Raw genomic sequence first — 15611 nt, forward strand, 5'->3', positions numbered from 1 at the left:
CTCTGCTCTTCTCGAAAATGACGGGCGGTCTCCCATACATGCATGCTGGCCAAACCGCACAAGTACCTGGCCGAAATAGCTCAGTTGGGAGAGCGTTAGACTGAAGATCTAAAGGTCCCTGGTTCAATCCCGGGTTTCGGCAGAGGAACAACCTCCCCCTCTTTTAGTCTACCTGATTCCACCTCTCAGACAGCCAGTTAGCAGGGTGTGTTGGTTCCATGGTGTAATGGTTAGCACTCTGGGCTTTGAATCCAGCGATCCGAGTTCAAATCTCGGTGGAACCTTTTTAGGATCTTTGCGGAAGGGAGGGGAAAAACAGAGGTGATGCGCAACTGCTGACGTGGCGGTGAAATTGGCACTCTCAAACCGAGTCGGAATTGGGGAAACATGGGCTTAAAAAGCAAAGGCTTATTTTGCTCCTTGCTATCGCGGTTCTGGACTGAATGACTTAAATCTCTGCACCTCATGGGAAAAGTTGACACACGCCGAGGTTCCATTGTGTAAGGGTTAGCACTCTGGGCTCTGAATCCAGTGATCCGAATTCAAATCTCGGTGAGACCTTCATTTGCCAGGCTAAACAGCACAAGTACCTGGTCGAAATAGCTCAGTTGGGAGAGTGTTAGACTGAAGATCTAAAGGTCTCTGATTCAATCTCGGGTTTCGGCAGAGGAACCACGCCCGCCTCCTTTAGGCTACCTGATTCCACCTAGCCTCATCGCTATCTGCCTCTCAGACAGACAGATGGGAGGGTGTGTTGGTTCCATGGTGTAATGGTTAGCACTCTGGGCTTTGAATCCAGCGATCCGAGTTCAAATCTCGGTAGAACCTTTTTAGGTTCTTCGCGGAAGGGAGGGAAAAAACAGAGGTGATGCGCAACTGCTGACGTGGCGGTGAAATTGGCACTCTCAAACCGAGTCGGAATTGGGGAAACATAGGGTGCTTCTCAATATCCCTCCTCGTCTCCTCGTTCCTCTGTCCTCCATCCTATGACCCGGAAACCGATCGAGCTCAGCCATCTTGAAGGACATCTCAATTCTCTAATTGCACCTCGAGGAGTGAGGAGGCTTTCAGAGGAGTCATGAGCGAGGATACACAGTTGTATCCTATGCGGAAGTGTTTTATTGACTAAACGTGACGCACGTATACATTCTCCTCGCCCTTCACATCGGTCACAATCTGTTTTAAAGTATACTTTACCTTTGCAGTTTATATAAACCACACATTACACATATTTCAACAGGGTATCTTGCTTTATTATTATTTATTATGAATTTCTTAAATAAACAAACTGCAACAACATGAGGGCAGATCCTTTGAGCGCTGCTGATGACGCTATGAAGTGACGCTCGAGTGATCAAGTATTCCAATGTATAAAAAAGCTTTCATTCGATTCCTCCATCCTCATTTTTGTCATTCATTACATTATTTTGAGCACAAGAAGATATTTTACTAAAACCTTTAAAAAAAAGTTTAATTCATATATGTTATACTATACTATGTTATACACCAGTATACATATTTATGTTATCTTTTTAAATTCTATGTTATACATATTTAAAAAGACATGAATAGGCAAAAACAAGTGTTTTTTTGTTTCAACAAATGATTCTCAACTATGTTATAAAAGAAAAACCAAAACGATTTGATATACCATTTTAAGTTTTAGATCTGTTTGATGATCATATTATTATGAATTGGCATAAACGCCTTTATGTTATATTTGGGTTTTCTTAGTAATCTCTGCCACAAAAGCTAAACAAAACAAAACGATTTAAGCATGGCATGATACCAGCAAGATTGTACCAAGAAGTGTTATTTATTTTCTTATTAATAAGTTCATCACACTATTTACAATTTGTACACAAGGCAATTCAAAGTGATTCACAGTTGTATAAAAAACAATAATGCTTATGCTCATAATAATAATAATAATATTCATTAATTATTATAATATTATAATAATTAATTACATAAAAAACAAATGATGTAGTAAAATACTTTCAGTTGGAATATGACAGCTATGTAACGTTCTGTTTATGCCTGTGTCCTTTCAGATTATGTATGCATACCCGGTTTTACGAAGAACCTCTGAGGGTTGACTCCTTATGGGGCCAACTGAGGAGGCCAATAGGAGGAAGATCGTGTTGGCAGGGAGGGCCAGGTGTAAGGAGGAGGTCCTGGCTGAGGCCACTGCCTTTTTGAGGCAGAATGGAGGGAATCCTGGAGACCAGTTCCTGGTTCTGGCTCACTGCAAGATCCAGTTTGGGAAACACCAGGGTCAGAGGTTCCTGTGGCTGCTGGAGAACTCACTGGGGTATGCCTGCTATCTGGTCAGCAGCATTTTGGTGGAGGAGGAGAGGGACAACCCGCTGTCGGACAACAAACACCTGTTCCTCAGATACACCTCGCAGATCAGGGAGGTAGACGAGGCTGTAGAGGTGTATCAGAAAAAAACAGGCCATGCTGCAGGAGGCCCAGAGGACAGGAGACTCTGGATGTCTGATGGTGGAGTTTGGGGATTTTAAGGGTAGGTAAATGAAGGAGGTGTATGAGGACCCAAGCAAGGAGGCCCAGGCTCTCATCACCTACCTGAAGAAGGGAAAGGCCAGGCCTAACACCAATATGGCCCTTTTCAAAGCATACGTGCTGAAGAGGCAGGCTCTAGCCCACGTGCCCACCACCACTGTGCCCACTGCATCTGTCCTCACTTCTGCTGTGCCCACTGCCACTATGTCTGTTCCTCCTCCACCTACTGCCACTAAAAAGAGACACACAAAAGATTTTGTCTCCAGCCAAACCCTGTAAGTGGGTAAGTTTTTTCTTTTTTCTCCAGCCACTGCAGGCTCGAGAGGCCCTGCTCCTGCCCCGGCTCGTGCTACTGCCCCTGCTCCTGCCCCTTATCCTGCTCCTCCAGCATTGTGGACCCCTGGCCAGGTGTCCCAGTCGCCTGCAGAGCTTCCTGTCCACTGGAAAGAGCAACTCCCATCTTTCCAGCAAGGCTTTCAACCCCTGTCCCTCTGCACCAGGACCATCCTCACTACAGCCACCCACAGGACTGCAGCGCCCTGCCCAGCCTCCTCTGCAGTCTCCTCCTCTGCACCCTGCCCAGCCTCCTCTGCAGTCTCCTCCTCTGCGCCCTGCCCAGCCTCCTCTGCAGTCTCTTCCTCTGCGCCCTGCCCAGCCTCCTCTGCAGTCTCCTCCTCTGCGCCCTGCTCAGCCTCCTCTGCAGTCTCCTCCACAGCCTTCTGTCCAGCCAAGTGCTGCCTCTGCTCCTGCAACATCAACTGGGTCCAGTGTTGCAGACCAGGCTCCTGTAAGTAAGCTTCTCATTATTCGTGTGCAGGTCCTGCAGCGTGATTTCCAATGACCACAAAAAAAGAGGCCGCATTTCCTCTGTGCTGGAAACTTTGCACTGGCTACCTTTTAATTGTTGATTTAATCAAAAAATTGCGCTTTAAGCCATGGAAGCTGAAATGTTTTCGGCCCGACAGCAGCAGGGAGGATGTATGTTTCGGCTCGTTGGTCTAGGGGTATGATTCTCGCTTAGGGTGCGAGAGGTCCCGGGTTCAAATCCCGGACGAGCCCATTATTCGGCTTTGCTTTTAATCTCTTCAGCCTTATTAGGGCAACCAGGATATTTCTGAGCAATTGGGGATAAAATGTGCCAGAGAGAGGCTGGTTAGCTCAGTTGGTTAGAGCGTGGCGCTAATAACGCCAAGTCTGCGCGTTCGATCCCCGTACGGGCCAATCATTTTCTCTCTGGGACCTTCGCTCTGCTCTTCTCGAAAATGACGGGCGGTCTCCCATACATGCATGCTGGCCAAACTGCACAAGTACCTGGCCGAAATAGCTCAGTTGGGAGAGCGTTAGACTGAAGATCTAAAGGTCCCTGGTTCAATCCCGGGTTTCGGCAGAGGAACAACCTCCCCCTCTTTTAGTCTACCTGATTCCACCTCTCAGACAGCCAGTTAGCAGGGTGTGTTGGTTCCATGGTGTAATGGTTAGCACTCTGGGCTTTGAATCCAGCGATCCGAGTTCAAATCTCGGTGGAACCTTTTTAGGATCTTTGCGGAAGGGAGGGGAAAAACAGAGGTGATGCGCAACTGCTGACGTGGCGGTGAAATTGGCACTCTCAAACCGAGTCGGAATTGGGGAAACATGGGCTTAAAAAGCAAAGGCTTATTTTGCTCCTTGCTATCGCGGTTCTGGACTGAATGACTTAAATCTCTGCACCTCATGGGAAAAGTTGACACACGCCGAGGTTCCATTGTGTAAGGGTTAGCACTCTGGGCTCTGAATCCAGTGATCCGAATTCAAATCTCGGTGAGACCTTCATTTGCCAGGCTAAACAGCACAAGTACCTGGTCGAAATAGCTCAGTTGGGAGAGTGTTAGACTGAAGATCTAAAGGTCTCTGATTCAATCTCGGGTTTCGGCAGAGGAACCACGCCCGCCTCCTTTAGGCTACCTGATTCCACCTAGCCTCATCGCTATCTGCCTCTCAGACAGACAGCTGGGAGGGTGTGTTGGTTCCATGGTGTAATGGTTAGCACTCTGGGCTTTGAATCCAGCGATCCGAGTTCAAATCTCGGTAGAACCTTTTTAGGTTCTTCGCGGAAGGGAGGGAAAAAACAGAGGTGATGCGCAACTGCTGACGTGGCGGTGAAATTGGCACTCTCAAACCGAGTCGGAATTGGGGAAACATAGGGTGCTTCTCAATATCCCTCCTCGTCTCCTCGTTCCTCTGTCCTCCATCCTATGACCCGGAAACCGATCGAGCTCAGCCATCTTGAAGGACATCTCAATTCTCTAATTGCACCTCGAGGAGTGAGGAGGCTTTCAGAGGAGTCATGAGCGAGGATACACAGTTGTATCCTATGCGGAAGTGTTTTATTGACTAAACGTGACGCACGTATACATTCTCCTCGCCCTTCACATCGGTCACAATCTGTTTTAAAGTATACTTTACCTTTGCAGTTTATATAAACCACACATTACACATATTTCAACAGGGTATCTTGCTTTATTATTATTTATTATGAATTTCTTAAATAAACAAACTGCAACAACATGAGGGCAGATCCTTTGAGCGCTGCTGATGACGCTATGAAGTGACGCTCGAGTGATCAAGTATTCCAATGTATAAAAAAGCTTTCATTCGATTCCTCCATCCTCATTTTTGTCATTCATTACATTATTTTGAGCACAAGAAGATATTTTACTAAAACCTTTAAAAAAAAGTTTAATTCATATATGTTATACTATACTATGTTATACACCAGTATACATATTTATGTTATCTTTTTAAATTCTATGTTATACATATTTAAAAAGACATGAATAGGCAAAAACAAGTGTTTTTTTGTTTCAACAAATGATTCTCAACTATGTTATAAAAGAAAAACCAAAACGATTTGATATACCATTTTAAGTTTTAGATCTGTTTGATGATCATATTATTATGAATTGGCATAAACGCCTTTATGTTATATTTGGGTTTTCTTAGTAATCTCTGCCACAAAAGCTAAACAAAACAAAACGATTTAAGCATGGCATGATACCAGCAAGATTGTACCAAGAAGTGTTATTTATTTTCTTATTAATAAGTTCATCACACTATTTACAATTTGTACACAAGGCAATTCAAAGTGATTCACAGTTGTATAAAAAACAATAATGCTTATGCTCATAATAATAATAATAATAATATTCATTAATTATTATAATATTATAATAATTAATTACATAAAAAACAAATGATGTAGTAAAATACTTTCAGTTGGAATATGACAGCTATGTAACGTTCTGTTTATGCCTGTGTCCTTTCAGATTATGTATGCATACCCGGTTTTACGAAGAACCTCTGAGGGTTGACTCCTTATGGGGCCAACTGAGGAGGCCAATAGGAGGAAGATCGTGTTGGCAGGGAGGGCCAGGTGTAAGGAGGAGGTCCTGGCTGAGGCCACTGCCTTTTTGAGGCAGAATGGAGGGAATCCTGGAGACCAGTTCCTGGTTCTGGCTCACTGCAAGATCCAGTTTGGGAAACACCAGGGTCAGAGGTTCCTGTGGCTGCTGGAGAACTCACTGGGGTATGCCTGCTATCTGGTCAGCAGCATTTTGGTGGAGGAGGAGAGGGACAACCCGCTGTCGGACAACAAACACCTGTTCCTCAGATACACCTCGCAGATCAGGGAGGTAGACGAGGCTGTAGAGGTGTATCAGAAAAAAACAGGCCATGCTGCAGGAGGCCCAGAGGACAGGAGACTCTGGATGTCTGATGGTGGAGTTTGGGGATTTTAAGGGTAGGTAAATGAAGGAGGTGTATGAGGACCCAAGCAAGGAGGCCCAGGCTCTCATCACCTACCTGAAGAAGGGAAAGGCCAGGCCTAACACCAATATGGCCCTTTTCAAAGCATACGTGCTGAAGAGGCAGGCTCTAGCCCACGTGCCCACCACCACTGTGCCCACTGCATCTGTCCTCACTTCTGCTGTGCCCACTGCCACTATGTCTGTTCCTCCTCCACCTACTGCCACTAAAAAGAGACACACAAAAGATTTTGTCTCCAGCCAAACCCTGTAAGTGGGTAAGTTTTTTCTTTTTTCTCCAGCCACTGCAGGCTCGAGAGGCCCTGCTCCTGCCCCGGCTCGTGCTACTGCCCCTGCTCCTGCCCCTTATCCTGCTCCTCCAGCATTGTGGACCCCTGGCCAGGTGTCCCAGTCGCCTGCAGAGCTTCCTGTCCACTGGAAAGAGCAACTCCCATCTTTCCAGCAAGGCTTTCAACCCCTGTCCCTCTGCACCAGGACCATCCTCACTACAGCCACCCACAGGACTGCAGCGCCCTGCCCAGCCTCCTCTGCAGTCTCCTCCTCTGCACCCTGCCCAGCCTCCTCTGCAGTCTCCTCCTCTGCGCCCTACCCAGCCTCCTCTGCAGTCTCCTCCTCTGCGCCCTGCGCAGCCTCCTCTGCAGTCTCCTCCTCTGCGCCCTGCTCAGCCTCCTCTGCAGTCTCCTCCACAGCCTTCTGTCCAGCCAAGTGCTGCCTCTGCTCCTGCAACATCAACTGGGTCCAGTGTTGCAGACCAGGCTCCTGTAAGTAAGCTTCTCATTATTCGTGTGCAGGTCCTGCAGCGTGATTTCCAATGACCACAAAAAAAGAGGCCGCATTTCCTCTGTGCTGGAAACTTTGCACTGGCTACCTTTTAATTGTTGATTTAATCAAAAAATTGCGCTTTAAGCCATGGAAGCTGAAATGTTTTCGGCCCGACAGCAGCAGGGAGGATGTATGTTTCGGCTCGTTGGTCTAGGGGTATGATTCTCGCTTAGGGTGCGAGAGGTCCCGCGTTCAAATCCCGGACGAGCCCATTATTCGGCTTTGCTTTTAATCTCTTCAGCCTTATTAGGGCAACCAGGATATTTCTGAGCAATTGGGGATAAAATGTGCCAGAGAGAGGCTGGTTAGCTCAGTTGGTTAGAGCGTGGCGCTAATAACGCCAAGTCTGCGCGTTCGATCCCCGTACGGGCCAATCATTTTCTCTCTGGGACCTTCGCTCTGCTCTTCTCGAAAATGACGGGCGGTCTCCCATACATGCATGCTGGCCAAACCGCACAAGTACCTGGCCGAAATAGCTCAGTTGGGAGAGCGTTAGACTGAAGATCTAAAGGTCCCTGGTTCAATCCCGGGTTTCGGCAGAGGAACAACCTCCCCCTCTTTTAGTCTACCTGATTCCACCTCTCAGACAGCCAGTTAGCAGGGTGTGTTGGTTCCATGGTGTAATGGTTAGCACTCTGGGCTTTGAATCCAGCGATCCGAGTTCAAATCTCGGTGGAACCTTTTTAGGATCTTTGCGGAAGGGAGGGGAAAAACAGAGGTGATGCGCAACTGCTGACGTGGCGGTGAAATTGGCACTCTCAAACCGAGTCGGAATTGGGGAAACATGGGCTTAAAAAGCAAAGGCTTATTTTGCTCCTTGCTATCGCGGTTCTGGACTGAATGACTTAAATCTCTGCACCTCATGGGAAAAGTTGACACACGCCGAGGTTCCATTGTGTAAGGGTTAGCACTCTGGGCTCTGAATCCAGTGATCCGAATTCAAATCTCGGTGAGACCTTCATTTGCCAGGCTAAACAGCACAAGTACCTGGTCAAAATAGCTCAGTTGGGAGAGTGTTAGACTGAAGATCTAAAGGTCTCTGATTCAATCTCGGGTTTCGGCAGAGGAACCACGCCCGCCTCCTTTAGGCTACCTGATTCCACCTAGCCTCATCGCTATCTGCCTCTCAGACAGACAGCTGGGAGGGTGTGTTGGTTCCATGGTGTAATGGTTAGCACTCTGGGCTTTGAATCCAGCGATCCGAGTTCAAATCTCGGTAGAACCTTTTTAGGTTCTTCGCGGAAGGGAGGGAAAAAACAGAGGTGATGCGCAACTGCTGACGTGGCGGTGAAATTGGCACTCTCAAACCGAGTCGGAATTGGGGAAACATAGGGTGCTTCTCAATATCCCTCCTCGTCTCCTCGTTCCTCTGTCCTCCATCCTATGACCCGGAAACCGATCGAGCTCAGCCATCTTGAAGGACATCTCAATTCTCTAATTCAGCGTTTCCCAAACGGGGTGCCGCGGCACCCTTGGGTGCCTTCTGGCGAGAGCAGGGGTGCCGTGTAAAAACTCCATTAAACATTTTTAAATTGCTAAAATGTGTAAAAAAAATAATAATAAATGTATCATCATTCTCGCATCGTCTAATAACAACAAATAATGCACACAAATTTATAATAAAAAATGCAACTCATAAGTTTTCCGCGTTCGTTGAATTGCGGGGGTTCCTCATGATTTCATTCTCGTGCTTCATTCCCAGCGTCCACACATAAAGCTGCCTCTTTTTCATGGCTTGTTGCGCTTACGGTCAAATACACACGAACCATTGTCACAACGTCCGTCTTGCCGCATATTCACAAACACATCGGTTATGTCCGTACTGCTGTCAACGGTAACGCGTGCGATTAATGTTTTTCAGTTTTACGCGTTAAAAAAGATTTAAACACAATTAACGCAGCATCCGTTTTTTCTGTCATCCTTTGGCTAGCCTTACATTATATAATCACGTTCTTATTCATGCAAATGCTTTTAAACCATGCAACCGCGAAAAGACAAAAGAGAACGCGCTGTCTGTGAATGTCCTGCTGACACAGGACGACGCGCATCGCGTGCCAGAATCGACTTCTCTTTCGTGCTTGAACGAATAATAACACACAGTTATGACAAAATGTCCGTTTTGTTGAGTATCCTCATGAGAGCAGTCTTAAATTAGTTAAAATCTTAAATTAGAGTTGTGAGAAGATGGGACGCGTGTGAGATAAACAAGTGCAGCAGTGACGACAGAATCAAAGAACAGGTAACAGAGAAAATTACTCACTGCTCTTGACTAAAGAACGCTTGTAGCTTTAATAAGGATTCATCTATATTTAATTTATTATTTATGCAGTGAAGACTGTAAAGTGTTTGATAACTTTATTCAATTTCTGTGTATTTCCTGACATCAGTAGCAGTATTGGTATCAGTGATACTGGGCTTCATTCATAAAAAAGATGCCATTAAACAATTATTTAAAATATACTGTCTTTATGTTGTTTATACATTAATTTGGAGATTAACTGTGAAATTATTACATTATAAAATATATTAAAAACAAGCTATCTTGTGCAATTATAACAAAATTATCCCAATATAAAAACACAAATAGGCCTACACTGAGTGAGCAAACATTTAGGTGAGATTTGCAATGGTAATTGAGCAATGTTTTGCTGAATTATGAATAAAAGCCTTAATTAAATATGTCATCATGTAAAGTCATCTCTGCAGAAGAAATTAATGATTTCCTAGACTTTAAATGGATGGACAAAAAAATTGATAATATTAAAAAATATCTATATGACAGTAGGCCTATATACGGCAGTTATTCCCTGTGGTATTGAAAATCAATACATTTCAAGGTATAGTATCAAAGTAGTTTCGTGACAACACTAGTGTAGGGTGCCACAATTTTTTTTAAATTTTCAAAGGGTGCCTCGACTGAAAAAAGTTTGGGAAACACTGCCCTAATTGCACCTCGAGGAGTGAGGAGGCTTTCAGAGGAGTCATGAGCGAGGATACACAGTTGTATCCTATGCGGAAGTGTTTTATTGACTAAACGTGACGCACGTATACATTCTCCTCCCCCTTCACATCGGTCACAATCTGTTTTAAAGTATACTTTACCTTTGCAGTTTATATAAACCACACATTACACATATTTCAACAGGGTATCTTGCTTTATTATTATTTATTATGAATTTCTTAAATAAACAAACTGCAACAACATGAGGGCAGATCCTTTGAGCGCTGCTGATGACGCTATGAAGTGACGCTCGAGTGATCAAGTATTCCAATGTATAAAAAAGCTTTCATTCGATTCCTCCATCCTCATTTTTGTCATTCATTACATTATTTTGAGCACAAGAAGATATTTTACTAAAACCTTTAAAAAAAAGTTTAATTCATATATGTTATACTATACTATGTTATACACCAGTATACATATTTATGTTATCTTTTTAAATACTATGTTATACATATTTAAAAAGACATGAATAGGCAAAAACAAGTGTTTTTTTGTTTCAACAAATGATTCTCAACTACGTTATAAAAGATATACCAAAACGATTTGATATACCATTTTAAGTTTTAGATCTGTTTGATGATCATATTATTATGAATTGTCATAAACGCCTTTATGTTATATTTGGTGTTTCTTAGTAATCTCTGCCACAAAAGCTAAACAAAACAAAACGATTTAAGCAGGGCATGATACCAGCAAGATTGTACCAAGAAGTGTTATTTATTTTCTTATTAATAAGTTCATCACACTATTTACAATTTGTACACAAGGCAATTCAAAGTGATTCACAGTTGTATAAAAAACAATAATGCTTATGCTCATAATAATAATAATCATTAATTATTATAATATTATAATAATTTATTACATAAAAAGCAAATGCTGTAGTAAAATACTTTCAGTTGGAATATGACAGCTATGTAACGTTCTGTTTATGCCTGTGTCCTTTCAGATTATGTATGCATACCCGGTTTTACGAAGAACCTCTGAGGGTCGACTCCTTATGGGGCCAACTGAGGAGGCCAATAGGAGGGAGATCGTGTTGGCAGATAGGGCCAGGTGTAAGGAGGAGGTCCTGGCTGAGGCCACTGGCTTTGTGAGGCAGAATGGAGGGAATCCTGGAGACCAGTACCTGGTTCTGGCTCACTGCAAGATCCAGTTTGGGAAACACCAGGGTCAGAGGTTCCTGTGGCTGCTGGAGAACTCACTGGGGTATGCCTGCTATCTGGTCAGCAGCATTTTGGGGGAGGAGGAGAGGGACAACCCGCTGTCGGCCAACAAACACCTGTTCCTCAGATACACCTCGCAGATCAGGGAGGTAGGCGAGGCTGTGGAGGTGTATCAGAAAAAACAGGCCATGCTGCAGGAGGCCGAGAGGACAGGAGACTCTGGATGTCTGATGGTGGAGTTTGGGGATTTTAAGGGTAGGTCAATGAAGGAGGTATATGAGGACCCAAGCAAGGAGGCCCAGGCTCTCATCACCTACCTGAAGAAGGCAAAGGCCAGGCCTAACACCAATATGGCCCTTTTCAAAGCATACGTGCTGAAGAGGCAGGCTCCAGCCCACGTGCCCACCACCACTGTGCCCACTGCATCTGTCCTCACTGCTGCTGTGCCCACTGCCACTGTGTCTGTTCCTCCTCCACCTACTGCCACTAAGAACAGGCCACTGCTGGCGACCAATGTGAAGGCCCTGTTGGCGCGGGGGAAGCATTTATCTGCTTCACAGCTGGCACAAAAGATTTTGTCTCCAGCCAAACCCTGTAAGTGATTTGCAAGCTTTAAAATCATTACAGTATATATTATGCAGTATATATGTCTAACGAAAATACGTGTTCAACAGCTGCAGGACCACGTGTACCACCTGCGTCTGAGTCCGCAGCCCGGAGACAGCTCTTTACATGTGGTGAGTATCACTTAACGCATACAAGTGTGTTGGTGACATGTGCTTAGTGTTTTATGTTATTTTACAGACTCTGCTGCTACGGATTTTTTTGAGGAGGAAGATGACCTGGAGATGGCAACTGTAGCCTCGCAAGCTGAGGAACAACTTCCTCAAGGTATGTAAATCTTAAACAATATTTTACAAACAACTACAAATAAAACAAAACAGTCTTTTTTAAATGACATATTATTTTATTTCACAACACAGATGTAGCGACAATGAGTCTTACATTAAATTAGCTCAAATTATATATAGGGAATTTAATAATTAATCATGATGATTAATATATTGCACATTACAGTTAAATTATCGAAGCTGAAAATAGATCGATTGTATATATGAATGATCACCATAATGGGTTATGGTTCGTCATTAATATATCAATAGTCTTATTACAGATTGATTATATGAGATAACCTTAAATGGAATTAATTTAGTTATCGAACAATCTGTTTGTCCAGCAAACGGCCGTAATATTAACATCAATTTTCAACAAAAATTATCTCTTTCTTATAATTCCAAACAAGCTATTTTCTGGCCAGGAAAAATCACCTTCTTGTTATTATAAAATTTAGGTTACTGAAATAGCAACGAAATGTAAAGCTTTGTAGCTAAAGGGTCGAACACTTCATTGACTTTGTAAAAATGAGCACTTTAGACAATTAGCAATCAAGAATATAATGGTTTTAATAAAAAGAACCTTACCTACTTGCCACGGAATAGGTGGTTTTCGGACACCTCTAGTGGGCGATAGAGAGCATATTGCCCCCTGACCCAAAAGCCCCCCCCCCCCCCCCTGCTCCTGTGGCTTACTTTTGACCAATCGGCGACCGCTATTATTAATCGATCATTATTTATTCATAAACAGTGTTTGTTTTTAGACAATTAAACATGCCAATAAAGCTAGCTAGCGTGTAATAGCACACGTTTTCTTCTGTACATGTGAACCTGCAACTTTACCATGATATACAGTAAAAAACATGCCACTACTGTCAAGATAATTAGCCGACCGCTAATTAAGCTATATCCTCCTTAAACCATTTTTTTGTTGTTGTTAATTTAGTATTTTTTTGTGTCATTCATTACATTATTTTGACCACAAGAAGATTTTTACTAAAACCTTTAAAAAAAAGTTTAATTCATATATGTTATACTATACTATGTTATACACCAGTATACATATTTATGTTATCTTTTTAAATACTATGTTATACATATTTAAAAAGACATGAATAGGCAAAAACAAGTGTTTTTTTGTTTCAACAAATGATTCTCAACTATGTTATAAAAGATATACCAAAACGATTTGATATACCATTTTAAGTTTTAGATCTGTTTGATGATCATATTATTATGAATTGGCATAAACGCCTTTATGTTATATTTGGTGTTTCTTAGTAATCTCTGCCACAAAAGCTAAACAAAACAAAACGATTTAAGCATGGCATGATACCAGCAAGATTGTACCAAGAAGTGTTATTTGTTTTCTTATTAATAAGTTCATCACACTATTTACAATTAATTATAATAATTCATTACATAAAAAACAAATGATGTAGTAAAATACTTTCAGTTGGAATATGACAGCTATGTAACGTTCTGTTTATGCCTGTGTCCTTTCAGATTATGTATGCATACCCGGTTTTACGAAGAACCACTGAGGGTCGATTCCTCACTGCTGCTGTGCCCACTGCCACTGTGTCTGTTCCTCCTCCACCTACTGCCACTAAGAACAGGCCACTGCTGGCGACCAATGTGAAGGCCCTGTTGGCGCGGGGGAAGCATTTATCTGCTTCACAGCTGGCACAAAAGATTTTGTCTCCAGCCAAACCCTGTAAGTGGGTAAGTTTTTTTCTTTTTTCTCCAGCCACTGCAGGCTCGAGAGGCCCTGCTCCTGCCCCGGCTCGTGCTACTGCCCCTGCTCCTGCCCCTTATCCTGCTCCTCCAGCATTGTGGACCCCTGGCCAGGTGTCCCAGTCACCTGCAGAGCTTCCTGTCCACTGGAAAGAGCAACTCCCATCTTTCCAGCAAGGCCTTCAACCCCTGTCCCTCTGCACCAGGACCATCCTCACTACAGCCACCCACAGGACTGCAGCGCCCTGCCCAGCCTCCTCTGCAGTCTCCTCCTCTGCGCCCTGCCCAGCCTCCTCTGCAGTCTCCTCCTCTGCACCCTGCCCAGCCTCCTCTGCAGTCTCCTCCTCTGCGCCCTGCTCAGCCTCCTCTGCAGTCTCCTCCACAGCCTTCTGTCCAGCCAAGTGCTGCCTCTGCTCCTGCAACATCAACTGGGTCCAGTGTTGCAGACCAGGCTCCTGTAAGTAAGCTTCTCATTATTCGTGTGCAGGTCCTGCAGCGTGATTTCCAATGACCACAAAAAAAGAGGCCGCATTTCCTCTGTGCTTGAAACTTTGCACCGGCTACCTTTTAATTATAGATTTAATCAAAAAATTGCGCTTTAAGCCATGGAAGCTGAAATGTTTCCGTCCTAGCAGCAGTAACCAGGATGTACGTTTCGGCTCGTTGGTCTAGGGGTATGATTCTCGCTTAGGGTGCGAGAGGTCCCGGGTTCAAATCCCGGACGAGCCCATTATTAGGCTTTGCTTTTAATCTCTTCAGCCTGATTAGGGCAACCAGGATATTTCTGAGAAATTGGGGATAAAATGTGCCAGAGAGAGGCCGGTTAGCTCAGTTGGTTAGAGCGTGGTGCTAATAACGCCAAGGTCGCGGGTTCGGTCCCCGTACGGGCCACTCATTTTCTCTCTGGGACCTTCGCTCTGCTCTTCTCGAAAATGACGGGCGGTCTCCCAGAGATCCCTGCTGGCTAAACCATACAAGTACCTGGCCGAAATAGCTCAGTTGGGAGAGTGTTAGAGTGAAGATTTAAAGGTCCCTGGTTCAATCCCGGGTTTCGGCAGAGGAACCATGTCTGCCACTTTTAGTCTACCTGATTCCACCTAGCCTCATCGCTATCTGCCTCTCAAACAGCCATCTAGCAGAGTGTGTTGGTTCCATGGTGTAATGGTTTGCACTCTGGGCTTTGAATCCAGCAATCCGAGTTCAAATCTCGGTGGAACCTTTTTAGGTTCTTTGCGGAAGGGAGGGAAAAAACAGAGGTGATGCGCAACTGGTGACATGGCAGTGAAATTGACACTCTCAAACCGAGTCGGAATTTGGGAAACATGGGCTTAAAAAGCAAAGGCTTCATTTGCTCCTTGCTATCGTGCTTCAGGACTCAATGACTTAAATCTCTGCTGCTCATGGGAAAAGTTGACACACGCCAAGGTTCCATGGTGTAATGGTTAGCACTCTGGGCTTTGAATCCAGCGATCCGAGTTCAAATCTCGGTGGGACCTGCTTTTGCCAGGAATGTGTGCAGTACCCCGTTCGAAAAAACTTTTTCGGCAGCACTGAGCCGCAAGAGCTCATCTAGGTAGTGCCCCTTGAAGGGGGGCGTAAAAAGGATGGACAGCACTGGAGAATGCAGGCATCGATCCCGCTACCTCTCGTATGCTAAGCAAGC

The 15611-nt window shown here is 44.3% G+C and overlaps 17 non-coding genes across 17 annotated transcripts; all 17 read left to right on the top strand.

Annotated features, from left to right (window-relative positions):
• The first annotated feature begins 69 nt into the window (after window positions 1-69).
• On the top strand, window positions 70-142 carry trnaf-gaa (transfer RNA phenylalanine (anticodon GAA)). Its single transcript has one exon. It is a non-coding gene; the product is annotated as a tRNA-Phe (tRNA).
• Window positions 143-212: 70 nt separating this feature from the next.
• trnaq-uug (transfer RNA glutamine (anticodon UUG)) lies at window positions 213-284 on the top strand. Its single transcript has one exon. It is a non-coding gene; the product is annotated as a tRNA-Gln (tRNA).
• A 472-nt stretch (window positions 285-756) lies between these two features.
• Window positions 757-828, top strand: trnaq-uug (transfer RNA glutamine (anticodon UUG)). The gene has a single exon. It is a non-coding gene; the product is annotated as a tRNA-Gln (tRNA).
• Window positions 829-3513: 2685 nt separating this feature from the next.
• trnap-agg (transfer RNA proline (anticodon AGG)) lies at window positions 3514-3585 on the top strand. Its single transcript has one exon. It is a non-coding gene; the product is annotated as a tRNA-Pro (tRNA).
• An 88-nt stretch (window positions 3586-3673) lies between these two features.
• On the top strand, window positions 3674-3747 carry trnai-aau (transfer RNA isoleucine (anticodon AAU)). The gene has a single exon. It is a non-coding gene; the product is annotated as a tRNA-Ile (tRNA).
• Window positions 3748-3840: 93 nt separating this feature from the next.
• On the top strand, window positions 3841-3913 carry trnaf-gaa (transfer RNA phenylalanine (anticodon GAA)). Its single transcript has one exon. It is a non-coding gene; the product is annotated as a tRNA-Phe (tRNA).
• A 70-nt stretch (window positions 3914-3983) lies between these two features.
• trnaq-uug (transfer RNA glutamine (anticodon UUG)) lies at window positions 3984-4055 on the top strand. Its single transcript has one exon. It is a non-coding gene; the product is annotated as a tRNA-Gln (tRNA).
• Window positions 4056-4527: 472 nt separating this feature from the next.
• trnaq-uug (transfer RNA glutamine (anticodon UUG)) lies at window positions 4528-4599 on the top strand. The gene has a single exon. It is a non-coding gene; the product is annotated as a tRNA-Gln (tRNA).
• A 2688-nt stretch (window positions 4600-7287) lies between these two features.
• On the top strand, window positions 7288-7359 carry trnap-agg (transfer RNA proline (anticodon AGG)). Its single transcript has one exon. It is a non-coding gene; the product is annotated as a tRNA-Pro (tRNA).
• Window positions 7360-7447: 88 nt separating this feature from the next.
• On the top strand, window positions 7448-7521 carry trnai-aau (transfer RNA isoleucine (anticodon AAU)). The gene has a single exon. It is a non-coding gene; the product is annotated as a tRNA-Ile (tRNA).
• Window positions 7522-7614: 93 nt separating this feature from the next.
• Window positions 7615-7687, top strand: trnaf-gaa (transfer RNA phenylalanine (anticodon GAA)). Its single transcript has one exon. It is a non-coding gene; the product is annotated as a tRNA-Phe (tRNA).
• A 70-nt stretch (window positions 7688-7757) lies between these two features.
• trnaq-uug (transfer RNA glutamine (anticodon UUG)) lies at window positions 7758-7829 on the top strand. The gene has a single exon. It is a non-coding gene; the product is annotated as a tRNA-Gln (tRNA).
• A 472-nt stretch (window positions 7830-8301) lies between these two features.
• Window positions 8302-8373, top strand: trnaq-uug (transfer RNA glutamine (anticodon UUG)). Its single transcript has one exon. It is a non-coding gene; the product is annotated as a tRNA-Gln (tRNA).
• A 6232-nt stretch (window positions 8374-14605) lies between these two features.
• On the top strand, window positions 14606-14677 carry trnap-agg (transfer RNA proline (anticodon AGG)). The gene has a single exon. It is a non-coding gene; the product is annotated as a tRNA-Pro (tRNA).
• Window positions 14678-14765: 88 nt separating this feature from the next.
• Window positions 14766-14839, top strand: trnai-aau (transfer RNA isoleucine (anticodon AAU)). The gene has a single exon. It is a non-coding gene; the product is annotated as a tRNA-Ile (tRNA).
• A 256-nt stretch (window positions 14840-15095) lies between these two features.
• On the top strand, window positions 15096-15167 carry trnaq-uug (transfer RNA glutamine (anticodon UUG)). The gene has a single exon. It is a non-coding gene; the product is annotated as a tRNA-Gln (tRNA).
• Window positions 15168-15372: 205 nt separating this feature from the next.
• trnaq-uug (transfer RNA glutamine (anticodon UUG)) lies at window positions 15373-15444 on the top strand. The gene has a single exon. It is a non-coding gene; the product is annotated as a tRNA-Gln (tRNA).
• Window positions 15445-15611: the final 167 nt, after the last annotated feature.

Source organism: Siphateles boraxobius, unplaced genomic scaffold (assembly GCF_051911475.1).
Source record: "Siphateles boraxobius isolate OS27281-9 unplaced genomic scaffold, OSU_SipBor_1 116, whole genome shotgun sequence".
Classification (NCBI taxonomy): Eukaryota; Metazoa; Chordata; class Actinopteri; order Cypriniformes; family Leuciscidae; genus Siphateles; species Siphateles boraxobius.